This window comes from Tiliqua scincoides, chromosome 4 (genome assembly GCF_035046505.1).
Source record: "Tiliqua scincoides isolate rTilSci1 chromosome 4, rTilSci1.hap2, whole genome shotgun sequence".
NCBI lineage: Eukaryota > Metazoa > Chordata > Lepidosauria > Squamata > Scincidae > Tiliqua > Tiliqua scincoides.
The window spans coordinates 193,284,559-193,299,558 of NC_089824.1; the positions used below are offsets into that span (position 1 = coordinate 193,284,559).

At 43.9% G+C, this 15,000-nt stretch overlaps 1 long non-coding RNA gene across 1 annotated transcript in view; it reads right to left on the minus strand.

Annotated features, from left to right (window-relative positions):
* Positions 1-15,000, minus strand: part of LOC136649110 (uncharacterized) — a 53,199-nt gene that overhangs the window by 22,897 nt on the left and 15,302 nt on the right. Inside the window, exon 2 of the long non-coding RNA XR_010794366.1 lies at positions 1,345-1,502. This is a non-coding gene — a long non-coding RNA (uncharacterized lncRNA). The remainder of the gene's footprint in view (positions 1-1,344; positions 1,503-15,000) is intronic.

Here is a 15,000-nt window from a genome sequence, read left to right on the forward strand (position 1 = left end):
CCAGGCTGCCCTAAACAACAGCTCCATTTCTTTAGCTTTAACTGCCATGCAGTTTAACTGAATGCATGTCAGACATGATTTGTTGCCTAAGTAAGGCATGTTGGGATAGGTATTACCTCATCAAGGACTTCAAAATCGGCCTGTCAAATCAAAAGGTGGGAGAAGATCAAGAATAGGGCTGAGATATGCCAGGCCAGCAACGGCTGGACCTACCACTTGTCCTAATTTAGTCTGCCTGTATGTCCTGTTTACAGGTGAACTATTTATAGGCCAGGTTTTAGAAAATGTATCAGTGACCTTCGAACAAGTACAGCCAGCTGGGATGAGCTTTCAAACAGGTAGGAATAGAAACAGCCCCTCTGTTGTCAAGGCAAGGCTGTGATTTTAAGGAGCACACACAATATACTGACAGTTCCTGTGTCTGGAATGGATCCTTAAGAGGTTCTTCAGTTAAATTTTGTTTTGCCCATGAAGGACAATGCAGATAGGTGCTTAGCATCAGTGCCATCTTTAAGTTGTTGGAGGGCCTTGGTCAAAGCCCTAGGGGTCTCTGTGGTGTGTTGGGTCCCCACAACTCTCCAAGCTTACCAGCTACAAGTGATGGATGATGGGCAATGAGCAGTGGCCAATGGGAGCATCCGTTAAGGCTACGCTGTGACACATAGACTCTGGAAGAATGCTCCCATTTACAGTCTCTTTGATGACTCAGGCCACCGCTGCCAGTGGTGCTGGAGGGTTCAAGGGTCAGCCTGGCCGGAAGGGCCCTCTGATGGGCAAGGTGCTCAATCAACGCCTGACTGGGCCAATCCTTGACACCATTCCACCTTAGCCTTCACTCTCCAGGTTCCCTGTTTTTCCCCTACTCTCCTAAATATCTGAGGCTTGGTTATGCAGCAGAATGAGCCGAGACAATAAACTGTACCACTTCAGAACTGAAAGTGGATGATCATATTTTTTTAAAAATGCTCCCTCATGCAAAAAGAACAACTTGTAGAAGACAACAAGTAAAAGACTAGCACAGCAATGAAAAGGATATCTTCAAGAAGAAAGGTTCTAAGATGTGTTAGCTTTCTACTTGTAGTTGCTTCCACATGGGTGAGCCTACAAAAATTTGATCCCTCACTTGCCATTGGAAGCAGCACTGTCCACCTTACCACCTTTGGGATTTACCACCACATTCTGCTGTATGTGTAAACCAGGCTGAGTTCTTATCGAACAACCTTTGCCATTCATTCCATAGGCTACTCTGTGGATGAAACAAGATGAACGCATACAGCAGTTGCTTTCAAGCTGAATGTGGCTAGACCCCTGAAAGGCAAGCAGATTCTAGTAATTCTCTCCCACCTTGTTTTGTGACAGGCAGTGACAGTGCCAGGTTGCTGGGGCAAAGTCTCACACTGTGTCCCCCATAGCACTTCCTGCACACTGAACACTACTGCTTGGCTCTTGGCCAGTATCTGATGCTGCTCCTGGTGGCTTGGCTCCTGTTCTTTTAACAGCTCCTATAGATCAAACAGAGGGAGCATTGATGAAAGCATGGGTCTCACACCCTGCAAAGCATACACACGCATGCTGCCTTTCAGCAAATGTCCAAAATTAGGCACATGGTTACCTGCACATGTGAGTGTTGGCAATCTCAGACAAACTTTTGACTCTTTCAAAATAGAGATCTATGGCCTGATTTGGGGGATAAATGTAAGGAAATGATGATACAGTTGCAGAGGATACTGGCAACATTCACTAGTATTTCTCTGAAGTTTTCAGACATTTGCCTGAGATTGCCAACATTCACATGTCAGTGTCAATATTTCGAATATTCACTGTAACATATGGACAGATGGTATGTGTCAGACATATAATACTCAAGATGAGACCATGCCAAGGCTGGGAATCTTGGAGGATTAGGAGAGAACTTTAGTGTCCCTAACTATCCAACACAGACCTCAAGGCAACTCAGACCAGGACATTTATAGCTGCCCAGTTTCCCAATAGTGCTGTTGTAATTTCCAATCCTCCTTGTACTGTGGGATTACACAAGCATGTGTGTCTAGCCAGCAGTTGACCCAAGGACATCAACCAGCTAAAATAGATGGCTGCTTCTTCCTGTTTGGTGCCGCCTGACAGCACCAAGAAAAGACCTTGTGTCAGGAGCTGCATTAGACAAAGTAAAAGGCATGCCATTTAAAGTGACCAGGGCCTCAGTAGCTCCTTGAGATCTACAGAACAAAAGGCGCAAGATAAATAAGAAAAGGCTTTTTATTACTGTAAATATTATATCTCTGCTTTCCATCCAATGGATGCCCAAGGCAGTTAACAAGATTCATTAAAAATAACAACATTAAAACAAAGTTAAAACTCACATACCGTATTTATCGGCGTATAACACGCACTTTTCCCCCCTGAAAATAGGGGGCAAATGATGTATGCGTGTTATACGCCGATGTCCAGGGAACGGAATCCTCTTTAAGGGATCCCGTTCCCAATAGTGCCTAGCGGCGGCGCAGCGTCGTGACGTGATGTCAGCGCTGCGCCCGCCGCATATTATTAAAATGAAGATGCGTGTTATACGCCTGTGCGTGTTATACGCCGATAAATACGGTATGTAACATAATTATAAAAAGTGGAATAGCGCATGGTCAAAATTACAAAAGCAAATTTTTGAATTGTACAGAATTGTTCTCGTTCAAAGCAAGACTGTATACACTTAAATCCTAAATATTTTTGCTTGACGTAACTTCCACTGAAATCAACATGCACGCAGATATATAATGAAGAAAAGAATTGTAAAAAGTAGGGTCAAATGGCTGTGAAGGCAACCAGTACAGTCTGTGATAATTCCATGTGAAATTTAACAGTGCATTCCTCGAAGTAAATCTCACTGAATCACTGAGACTCACTGGGACTTATTTCCAGGAAAGTTTATAGAACTGCAGCCCAACATATAAAGAATATATGTATTCTACAGGCCAATCCTATGGGCCTCTAAAAACTTAGCAACAGCTGTGGTACTCATGCTGCCCTGACCCCAGACTTTGCTGCTCCCAGGAAGTCAGTGGCAGGGAGGCCAGGGGGAGTTCACGGGCAGATCAGGAAGAGGGCAGGAGGTAGACTGGGGAAGGAGAGGGTGGATCCTGGCAGCAGTGACTTACACCATGATCCTATCCCCTCTTCCTTGACCACCCTCCCCTTTTATTTCCTTGGACTTGCACCAGCTGTATAGCTGGCATAGGTCAGAAATAGACCAAAAGGCCACAGAAAAAAAGTTTTCCTTACCTCTCCCAGGCCCCCCACCATAGCACGCCGCATGCACCTCTTGGGCGTGACTGCATTCTATAGCATGGGGGAATAGGATTGGCCAGTAAGAAAAGTCTCTTTTTCTTGTCACAAAACTCTTGGTTGTTTTTATTGCAACAAACTCAATGGCTACTCTGGAAATAGAAACTTGAATGATTCATTGCAAGGAATTGTTCCATCTGCAGGGCCCTGCGGCTGTTTAATGTAGAAAGCAGATAATACAAAAGAAGAAGATTAAAAGAGCTGAAGGTAACTAAACCAAGTGTCAATTCAGGTCATGTCCAGAGGCAGCGTCTTGAGGCCAGAAGGTCAGGTGTTGTACCATCTGAGATCAAGCCCTTTCGACAATTAAGATCCTTTTAAACTGAACAACAAGATTTAACTAGACTTGCATATTAGCATAACCTCAATATATATGCCTTCCTGAGAACTAAAAGGGCATATTTTCTCATAGGAATAGAAAAAAAGCAAACATTTTAAGATTGCATATTTCATTAGTTTAGGAATACAACACTGTCAACATTTCCTGTTACAGGAACAACCCAGACATGAAATGGCTTAAAAACAAATTCAAATCTCCTCATTATTGAGGATGAGTCTATAGGAAATATATTATTGACACTTGATCTTAACTGAGTACTGCAAATTTTAGTAGCCTAGGGCTCTTCTTGCTAGAAGAATGGCAAGAGCAAAAATTCAAAATACAGTTTGGGGTCAACTGGAAAGAAAATTCACCTTTAAGGTTGCAATCCTAGCCACACTTACCTGAGAGTAAGCCCCATTGACTATAATGGGACTTACTCCTGAGTAGACAGGTATAGGATTGGGCTCTAAGAGTCTTTTGTCATCATATTTGGCGCAGGGAGAAGGAAGCAGACGCATCCAGCCAAGATGGAGCATAGCGACAATAGCTCCATACTTATGATTCTCCCTTCATAGCCATTCGTAACTGAGCGAAGCAACCCCTGCGGGAGTTGCTTATCCCAGAATGCTCTGTTACTCCCCCTGTCCACTCCTGCCACCAGTTTACCAGTGCCTGCAGAGCCTCTTGGAGCTGTGGGAGGGGGTGGATCCAATGGTGATAGCATATGCTGGACCCTATCATCTCTTTTGCAAGCCTCCCACCCCTTTCTCTCCTCAGATTTGTACAACTACAGAGCTGACATAGGCCCAAGCAGACCCATTCTGGAGCAGGAGACTTAGAGAAGACTACAGGGAAACAATTTCCCTTTCCCCTCCAAAGCCTCCCAGTCCACCCCCATCCCACTGGATACAGCATGCCCCTTTCTGGCGAGGCTGAACCAGCAAGTGGGAGTAGGATTGGGCTCTAGGAGTAATAATGCTGACTCCAGCTTTCCATAGTCTCTAATGGAGGCTTTCCCCAGCATCCCTATCAATCATTCCTTCATCCCAGACAGGATAACATCTTGAGCTACCTGTTTCCTCATTAAACGAAGATGCAAAAGAATGAGAAAAAAATGGCCGTAGTGCAACATGCTTCCAATATATAAGGTTGGAATGAAACACAATGGGGAAAACATGGTTTGGGACACCCAGCATTTTTAAACACAAACACTGACTCCTTGGCTTGGGCTTCCTCAGTGCTGAGACCAAGGCTGGGGCCTTCAGCTATAATTTGTGCAGTATTCAGAAATCTCAGGAAGCCTGATCTGGAGTGGGGACCACACAGTTACATATTAAATATTCCACCAGAACGTATCTTCTCTTTTAGAGTACGGCAGACCTAAATGCTGAGAAAATTATGAGCCTCTTGCTAGACACAGCATCCCATGTCAGGTTCTCCTGCTCTGTAACATGTAAATAATGTCATAAAATCTGTCATTGTCATATTCATCATTTCTCTGCATGCAGCTCAGTGATCTCTTACCATAACATCTACACTCAGGAAGAATTGGGCAGACAAAACATTACTACAGCAGAAAGCATTAAAATTGATTAATAAGTGATTAATGGTTTGATTGCATTAGAATCAATTTAGAAACATTCAAAATGGATTTATCTAACAAGCGTAGGATGTTAATGTGGCACAAACAAAACCTGATTTGCTAAACACCTTTAATTATCTTCTGCCTGTTTTGGGGAAGAGACTGCCATGAAACATCAATTCAGTGGGACATTACATGTCACCAGAACCATGTTGAAGTCCCTCCCCCCTGCTTTGAACTGATGCAGCCCTGCAACCACATATGAGGTAACTCAAAAGTCTGAGTACCAAGTTGTAAGGCTCAAGAGTTCAAACAGACTAATGGTTACTAAGCGTAGGATGCCAATGGCACTGTCCAAGGGCTGCTACTGTATCAGCAGGCACTTCCAGGCACTTCCAAAAACTCAGTGAGGAGCACAAAGAAGCTATCTAAAATGGATAGTGGCAAAACCTTCTTAGAGTTAAGAGCATCAGGGTAATTGAAGCGGGGCCCACAAAAGCTATCACATTTCCGTTTGCAAGTGTTTTGTCGAACTTTTAAAGGGAAGACTGAAGAAGCATCTATTAAGAATACTCTAAGTCTAGGGAATCCCCCAAATGAGCCAACAGCCCAATCCTATTCATATATGACAGATCAGGAACCCCTGTCCTGAGCCTGACATGTCCCCTTCAACCTAACAACTCTATGCCAGCTCTGAGTAGGCCCATATGGGTCCAAAGAGTGTCCAGCGAGGTAAGTAAAACTTTTCTCTACTTATCTCTTGCAACTGACCTGGTCTCCAGCCAGACTGTAGGATGCAGTGAGGCTGTGTCAGCAACTCTACACTATGCAGGCCAGTAAAGCGTAAGATTGGGCCCCAAATGACCTTTGATGTCCCATCAATTCAATGATAATCTCTGTTTGAGATGAATGGGTCAATTTCATCCCCATCACCTAGGATTCTTTTCCTGAGTAAAATATTTGAGAAAACATGATTTCATTGTTAAATATATATAGATGTTAGTGGCATGTAATGTGGTAATACAGTGGGACCTTGGTATCCATGGCAGATTTGTTCCTGGACACCCCCCCCCCCCATGGATACAGAATTCCACAGATAATTAGCATATGGGAGCACAATTGGAAGTGCCTTTCTGAAGTGTCCAGGAGGCCATCTGAGGTGCAGGGAAGTCATGTGCAACTTCCTCGTGCTTCAGAAGGCCTCCTGGATACCATGGAAAGGCACTTCTGGTTTGCTGAAAAACCAGAAGTGCTTTTCTGAAGCATTCAGGAGGCATTCTGAGGCACGGGGAGGCCACTTGCGACCTTTCCACACCTCAGAACACCTCCTGGACATGATCAGTAGTCACATCCAGGAGTTCCTTGAGGCTCTCCAGACGCAGGCTCAGCACCCACACTGATTCAAATCCATAGGTGCTGAACCCACATATAAGAAGAGTCCACTGTATGCAATATCCTCAGGCTACCTTTACTTAAAGGTAAAGGTACCTACATACTGAAAGGTAAAGGTACCTACATACTGAAAGGATTGGACACATATGTAGGTACCTCTACATATTCTTTTAAAACATGTCTTGTCATATGGTATGCCACAGAAAAGACTGTGCAGATTGCTGGGGGTTAATAATTCATGCTAGAAAGACTTCTTGGATCAAGAGATATTGCATATAAAACCCAAGGAGAGACCTTGCGTGCCTCCAGGCCCAAACACGTTAAGCAGATAGGTTTGAGATCTTCTACAGAATAATCTCTTGCCTCTGTAGCACTTAAAAAATATTTTTATCATATAACAAGTTGATCATCCTAAGCTTCATATTAACGATAATGAAGTAAATGGAAATTGTGGTCTTCACTTTCTCCTCTTTTCATCTTCAATATACTATCTTAAGAGCAGGACTCTTCCTGACACAGTGCTGAGTATTGAAGGTCATTTTATTATAGCTAATCCTCAAATCCATAGTAACTGAAGATATGAGTCTTGTTTTTCCTCCTCCAGAAAAGAGGTGCGTATATCAGCATTTGCTGTTTTTATACGTATACTATTAATAGTGTGGTATGAAGTCCTACTGTAATGAGATCAGAATGACTGCGAGGTACATCCTACCAGGATAGGCTGTGACCCAAAGTCTTTCACAGGCAGACAAGGTGGCTAGCTTAGGTGGATGAAATTCCACGCATACTGGAATGCACAGGGCTATATATCATGGCCATTGTCTGTTCTATCCCATCCACTCACCCCTTGCAATATTCAAAGTGGACTAAGCAAATACACCAAGAGATCACAGGCTCTTGGGATATTGTGAGTATTGGCATGGCTGGTCCACCCATGGACGATGTGGCTTGTATCGAGTGGTGAGGTACAGAGACAAGCAAACAGACTTGGGGTTCCCTTTGCTCCAGGTGTCCAAAGCAAGCAGGATGTGAATCACAAGATGAGAACCCACTTCCCTCCTCCCTTCCTCACATGGTCCCTTTAAACAAATCAGGAAATGTGGGATCCACTGGCAGGGCTGGATTAAGCTAGTGCAGGGCCTGCATCTTATAAAGGGCCCCCTGTTGCCACCCTCTCCCACCTTGTTACACTCCGTCACTGCCCCATTCCACCCTGCCCATGCTGGTGTTCTGCAGTCACCAACAAGCCGGCACAGGCCTTCCCACAGGCCTTTCCATTGAATTCTTCCATTGTCACAACATGCTTTCTGGCTCGTTTGTGACAGCTGTCACTGGTGGAGCATACACTCTTCCGGTGCTGAGGCACAATAGGATTCTGTCTGCAATTAAGTTAAATTTGAACGAAATTATTTATTCATATCATGTTATTAATGATGGCCATAATGATTACGGACCACGCAGCATGCAACTTCCCCCAACATGTAAACCATAGGGTTGCCAGCTCATGGGATGCTGATTTCACCAGAAACAGCTTGGAAGCTTTTAGTGCAAGGTCCTCAAATATGTCAGGCCATTAGCATATGCTATTTTTGTTACTATGTCCTGCATTTCCTGTTTTGTTTAAAGGAAGGAGCAACATGAGGGTTTAGGGCCTGAACCACTGCCTTCTCCACAGTTTTGGTCTAGTACGCATTAGCAAGTTGAGGGGCAGCATCTGCAGAAGCTTCAGGTTGGATGGCAAACTCTGGGTCAGCTCTGATTGTTGGGACAAAATGCCATGAGATGTCAAGATGAATGTGCACTTCTCTGGCTAAAAGGTGAATCCTGAACAAATGTAACATGAGGGAGTGTAGTGCTTAGAAAGAAATTTAGCACAAACTCTTTTCCCAACCTTTCTACCAAGCAGACTTGGCCTACCCAGGAAGATATGGAGATTTGTATTGGGTGCAGAGGGAGAGCATCAGAAAGGATTCCTTCCTAAAGCTCAGGAGTGAAGCGGATTTCAGTGGTGGCAGTGGCTGAAAAGGGCACATATTTATTTTATTTTTCACATTTTTATACTGTCCTTTCTCCAAGGAACTCAGGGTGGTGTAAATGATTCCCTTCCTCCTTTTGTTCTCATGACAACCAGGTAGAGGTAGGTGAGGCTGAGAGATAGTGACTGGTCCAAGGTCACCCAGGACGCTTCATGACTAAGTGGAGATTTGAATCTGAATTGTCCATATCTAAGTCCAATTCCTGAGCAACTATAGCATCCAGTGCAGAAGCCAAGCTTGTAATAATAATAATACCTCCTAGTATTTATATAGTGCTTACTTAGGAGTGTTCAAAGAGTTTCATGTATGTTATTTCAATAATCCTTACAACAGTCCTGTAAGTGACACTGTCCTCCTCCTCTCTTGCAGATGGGAGGCTGAGGCTGGGCTTTATTCCAAACAATTGAGTCCAGCACCAGGTTCACACCAGGTTTTCCTGGCTTGTGGTCCTCCCCTTTTAGCCATTATGTGACACCAGCTCTTATGAATAGCTGAAATTAACCACTGTGATGTCTCATTTGAGTTTGGAATGGTGGTGGGAATTCATGAGCCAATGTGGAGGAGGAGTACAAGGAGAAGGAGGAGGAAGAGGAGGAGAGAGGAGAAGGTAGCCACTTAAAGGAACATACAGTGCTTGGCCTAACAGGCCTCAAAATTGAGACTTGCTGGAGGCATGTGTAATTATTTCTCCTAGTGTTAATAATGGCCTTCAATAGATATTTACTGTAAAGTCACTTGGTGACAGATACAGCACCATCCCTGCTTCACAGATATTAAGGGTAGATATTAAGGGCATCTAACCAGGTCTGCTCAGAAGTAAGTCATATTGTGTTCAATGGGACCTACTCCCAGGAAAGTGAGGTTAGAATTGCAGCCTAAATCTGCAACACCAACATTGACCAGCAGTCTTGACCAGTTTTTACCAGCAGTTTAAGAACATAAGCCTGAAAACCAGAATGCTTTGGGGGTTTTTTGTACCCTGCTTACTTCCTTGTCCTGTGACTTCAAAAATAAAATCAGTATCTCATGGATCTCTTTTCCCCATGCTGCTTAATGAGGGTAGCAATCCAAATTACCTGTGACGCCAACATTTCATAAATGAATCTCCAAACCCTCCAGGAAGATGCTATCAGTCAGAGGAGATGGCATTGTTTCACCAATTAGGTTATTGCCAGATGGAAGGTGCTGCCGAATGGAAATGAGGGCTCTAATACAAGTTGCAACCTTTGGGACTTCTTGTTCCTTCAAGTGCTGCTACTAATTATATGTAATCAGCGTTATGGAGCAGGGGTGGGGGGGTGGGAAGGAAAGATCTAGATGCACAAACAAAGATTGTAGCATAACCAGTAGCCAGTATAGTTCAGCAGTTTGTACTGTTTCTTTCCACCCTAAGTAGGCATCTACTAGCTCATGAACCAAAGTGGAGCTCACCAATTCCTTTTTTGCAACCTCTGCAGTATTACCTAACTTGATCGCATGGGGTCCCCAGCATACAGATATCCTAAATCAGTGGTTCTCAAATTTTTAGCACTGGGACCCACTTTTTAGAATGAGAATCTGTCAGGACCCACTGGAAGTGATGTCATGACTGGAAGTGACATCATCAAGCTGGAAAATTTTAACAATCCTAGGCTACAATCCTACCCACGCTTACCTAAAAGTAAGTTCCATTTACTAACATTGGTAAAAGTATCTACATAGTAGCCTGCTAAATGTACAGAGCTGTAACATTTTCCCAGATGCAGTCACATTCCATGGTAGCATCAAGTTTAATATATTAAAAATAAAACATTGAAATGAATGGGGACTCACCAGAAATTGGCTCGCAACCCACCTAGTGTGTCCCGACCCACAGTTTGAGAAACACTATCCTAAATTAATCCCACCTATCCCACTCCAGGTACTATAAGTAATTAACTCACAATGCACTGTGGATGGTACATGTGCTGCGTACCCCCGCCATCTGATGGTTTACATGTGGCAGGCTCTTCTCAGTGATGGTCCTGAGACTGCAGAAGTCCCTTCTGTTGGTCCTTTTCTTGCCTTAGGATTCAGGAGACAAGTCAAAATGCTGCCATTACAGAGAGTTTTGGGGTACAAACTGAATTATTAGTTGCAGACCTGGACACCTCTGCTGTTTGCTGAGCAGAACTTGCTCAGCCAAATGTAATTGGCTGTGTGATGAATGTTTGGGTGTTTTTCAAGTCATTTTATTGCCAGTCCTCTTGTAAGGATTTGTTTAATGGCTAAACAGAAATAAAATTGGACATGGATTAATTGCTCATTTCATGGCTGTTATAAGCCGCCTTGAGGCTCCCTGTAGAATAGAAAGTAGGATATAAACATGTTACATAAATAAAATAATAAACATTCCTCTGTAAAAGGTATCAGTGATAAGCAACATCATAGAGACATACACCCATAAGTAAGCACACAGGAAAGGGCCCCAGCTGGAGAAAGCGTTGTCTCCCCCCGCTTTACACAAATGCATATTTTTGCTGCATGGTTACATATACACTGCTGTATGGAGCACAATACAAAGTGTAACATTCCCTCACCTGAAAGGATCTCCTTCTGCTTTGTAATCAGCACCAAGATGCTACTAGGAATTTATGAGCATCCCTCTGTGCTCTCTGAAAGGGTTTGCTCATTGGCATTTTCCAGTTCCCAAGGCATGTCCCAAGGCCTCCCAGAAACCTACCTTGGGACAGAAGAAGCAGTGGCAGGAACCAGAGGCCCTAGAATAGTGCTTCTTGTGCCACTGGTGGTACTTCAGGTGGTATCCGGTAGTACTCACAGGAGCCCCAGACCCCCTCCACCTGGCAGCAAGACCAGTTATGCAACATGACAAACAGTGGTAGGAGGCTCAGTTCAGTGGTCAGAGCTCCAGTGAGTGCTTTCTGCACGCGCGAAAAGGTTCTCCCATCCACCCTGAGCCTCTTACCAGTGTTTTCGCATCGCATCAGGCCTCCCAATCTGGAAGTAACTGGTGACGATGTCATAACCAATTAATTCAAGTGGTACTTCTGAAAGGTGGACCATGCATAATGATACAGCAGGGGACATATGTTGAGAAATGCTGCCCTATAATGTATTCTCCCATTGGAGGAAGGCACAGATGGCCATGGTGTCTTTTCCTGCCAAGTACTGGGCTAGGACTACAAATCCCAGGATCCTTGGCAGGAAATAATGCTTTGTACTATTCTCACTGAAGAAAAGGGCCACCCTGTTCCAAAGTCAGTCAGGGTTTTTTGTTTGTTTGTTTTGTTTTTACAGGAGGGGGTGTTGGGACAGGGGAAAGGAGAGATGGCTCACCAAACTGAAGGGAGCATAGATCTGCCTGGAACAGGTTCCAATTATGGCTATGCTTGCCTCAGTGCTGCTTGTGAGCATTCAGCAAGGGCTGCTTGAATGCTCTTACTCCTAGTTCAGCAATTTTCAACCTTTTTCATCTCAGGCACACTGACTAGAATTGTCAAGGCACACCATCAGGTTTTGGACAATTGACAAGGCACACCATGCTGTCAGTGGGGGGCTCACATCCCCCATTGGCCCTACTAATAAATGACCTTACCCTAAATTCCTGTGGCACACCTGTGGACCACTCGTGGCACACCAATGTGCCAGGGCAGAGTGGTTGAAAATGACTGTCCTAGTTTCTCGCAGGCATCCTACTCAAATGCTTACAAAATATCCCTAGATGCAACCAACGCTGCTTCTGCTTTATTCCTACTAAAGAAGCTGCAAACTCCCAGGCACTTTCCGACTTCTGAGAGAGGAGGTATATAAACTTCTGCCTGCTCCCTGCCAAATCATTACAGAAAAAATCCAAAAGAAGTCACTCAGGTTTCAACAATCAGCAATTCAAATCAGTAACCAGCTCTCTAAAGAAAAGGACGATGTTGCTACTGTCTCTTTAAACTGTCTTCAGTGTTCTTGCTACTGACACTGACATGTTTTTATATCCTCTGTGCCCTTTTCAAGTATCTTGAAAGATAGAAGAAAAACAACCCAGAGTACTAAAGAGAGCCTGCACTTTTGGTTTCAGCAGCCTGCAACATCTCAAGTTGCCTCTCCACCCTGGAAAGATAAACAAAACACTTCACAGGAGTGGGGCAAGCAGGATATAAGAACGACAGGAATGTGAAGTGACAGGAAGGAAAAAAGGAGTGAAGGGAAGTCGAGGAAGTGGGACCGATCACAGTCACATCATGCCTTCCCAGCCCAGACTAGCTGGTTAAAAGACACTGCAGAGCAAATGGAAATGATTTCTAGAGCATGCCAGCTGTCAGACAAACGTCAGGGGGATCTCCTCATACTTCAGAGGTGGAGGCATAGCTATTGCAGGCATCAAATGATTCATAGATACTATCAGTATATATCAGGGTGGTCCAATTTTTACTGCTAAGAGGGCCACAGTATGCTGTCCCCATCCTCTGAAAACACAAATGCAGAAATAAATGATAGCAACACGATGATGTCACCACCAGTTACTTCTGGTTCTGTGCTGGGTGGCAGAAGAAGCAGGTAGAGGAGAAGGCGGTGGGTGCATCAAGGCTTTTCAATCTCCCTGCCATACCATTGTGGTTTCTTCTTCTCTAAAGGAGAAGTTGCAATGGCGCGGCAGGAAGATCAAAAAGTCGCTGAAGCAGGAGGAGGGGTTGGGTGTGCAGGGTTCTTGAAGGCTGACAAAAGAGGCCTCACAGGCTGCATGCAGCCCGTAGGCCACGTGTTGGACCACCCCGGTATATATGATAGTAGATCAAAATGTTATTTTGCCCATCCTTCCACCATCCATTTAGTATTGCACACTGACAGAAAATCAGGCAACAAAATATCCTCTGCTTTGATACACTACCATCATGTACAGGTTTAAAAGGTAGAAGTCAAAAGCCCAAATTCTGGTTTCAGAATCGAAATCTGTAAACTACATGTTCAATTTGTGACAAGTGTTCTCCTGCTTTGGTGTGTGCATTTTGAGGTGACCTGGTAGAATCTGGACTCTTTTTTGCAAGCTTCAAGGTAGAAGAAATAAAGAAGTGGTCAAACTGCACAAGACGTGGAATGCATCATTAGTCCTGATATGCTCTGTTTGCTAAATTGTAGCTGTGAGGGAACCTGATCAGAATGAGGACTATGGAATAGGGGAGGGCTTTTTAATTAGCCCTTTGTCCCCATCAGGGGCTTGATCTGGACTGGGCTCCCCTGTAGCTATTTGCCCCAAGAAGAAAGTTCTCATTGGTGTCAGTGGGAGCTTTCCTGCAACAGCTGTGGGATGTGGGTGTGCAGACAGGGACCACAGCAGGGGCAAAAGATTAAATCCCCCTCCCACAGACCTAATCTGAATTCCCCAGCCTTCACCCCATGTGGTTGCTCTTTAGCAAAAAACAAAGTGCACAGAGGCCTATAATGAACTTAATAATAATAAGAACAACAACAGGTATTTATATACCGCCTTTCTTGGTCTTTATTCAAGACTTTATTCAAGGCAGTTTACATAGGCAGGCTTATTTAAATCCCTATTAAATAGGGATTTTTACAATTTCAAAGAAGGTTCTTTCTTTCAAGAACCACTACATTCAAGGTGTTTCATTCCGATCTGGCTTCACATTCTGGCCTCCATCCTCCCACGCTCAGGGCAGATGGAATTGCTTGGCTTCAGCTTGTCAGCTGCTCCAAGGTCGCACGGTGCCGGTGGCCTCGAACTGGCGACCTTGTGGATGTTATCTTCAGGCAGACAGAGGCTCTACCCTCTAGACCAGACCTCCTGCCCTTAATACCTCCTATACTTTGACCATAGGATGTTAAGGTCAATAATATGTCCAAAGCATCTATGGTGATTATAGAGAGATTATATCAGATGCAGAAGTGTCAGTCCCTGGTTGAGTGATACTCACTCAGCTACTCTTTGATAATCTACTACATGTAGACAGGCTTTTCTTTGCAGCTATAAATTCTAATAACGAAAACAGATTCTCAAAATTATGTTTTATGTCTCATAAAACATAAAATTTTATGTTTTATTATTTGTTTTATGTCAAAATTATGTCTCATAATTTATGTTAAATTATGTTTTAATCTGCTTTTAACCTATTGTAAGCCGCCCTGGGTCCCTTTGGGAAGAAGGGTGGGGTATAAATAAAGTTATTATTTTTTAAAATTTGGAGGATCCTACCTAACATCCTGCTACATGATTATAGTCCATAATGATTGGTTTCATTTACTGTGCAATAATGAGAGAGAGAGAGAGAGAGAGAGAGAGAGAGAGAGAGAGAGAGAGAGCATGTGATGTATTGGAACGTTGAACAGGGAGATGGGTTCAAATCATCTCT